The sequence below is a fragment of the Populus euphratica genome, unplaced genomic scaffold (assembly GCF_000495115.2).
Source record: "Populus euphratica unplaced genomic scaffold, PopEup_1.0 scaffold956.1, whole genome shotgun sequence".
Lineage (NCBI taxonomy): Eukaryota > Viridiplantae > Streptophyta > Magnoliopsida > Malpighiales > Salicaceae > Populus > Populus euphratica.
This window is the reverse complement of record NW_011500421.1, coordinates 58,199-58,775: the sequence shown is the minus strand read 5'-3', so window position 1 is coordinate 58,775 and position 577 is coordinate 58,199.

Here is a 577-nt window from a genome sequence, read left to right as displayed (position 1 = left end):
TTGAGATGAAAACTTACCTTTCTCTTGAAAACTGAGAGTAGATGTGAATTTTACAAAAGTATCTTTAAAATCTGGTATACTTTAAGCAAGTTAAGTGTTGATTATCTTTTGCTTTTCAATGAATGCATACAAAGTTTCCTTAAAATTTCTTATAGGAGGTGGAGTATAAGGAGGTACATATCCATAAGAATTTTGGAAATTATAGTGTGCTTGAAACTATGGTTGTGAAGTTTATGCATTATCACTCTTCCAATTAAAATTTCAGTGAGTTCTCAAACTAAAGTTGTATGTTTGCGAATATGGGTTATGATTGGGCCTTTGAAAACTATTTAAAATAGGCTTTTTCATGGAGACATTCCTTAAAAGAAGGCAAGGTTGGACAATCATTGGTTGAGTGTTTATTTGTTTCACAAATTTGACACGCAATGTCTCGAAAAGATTTTAATTGACCACTCTTTTTCTATTCTAGCACCTCGACTTTTCTAACTAAAGAGGCAAACTTGGCTTAAAGGTGATGATCTTCCCTAAGGTTATACATACCTCTACTAGATGTATGAGGTTGGATTTTACTTGATGC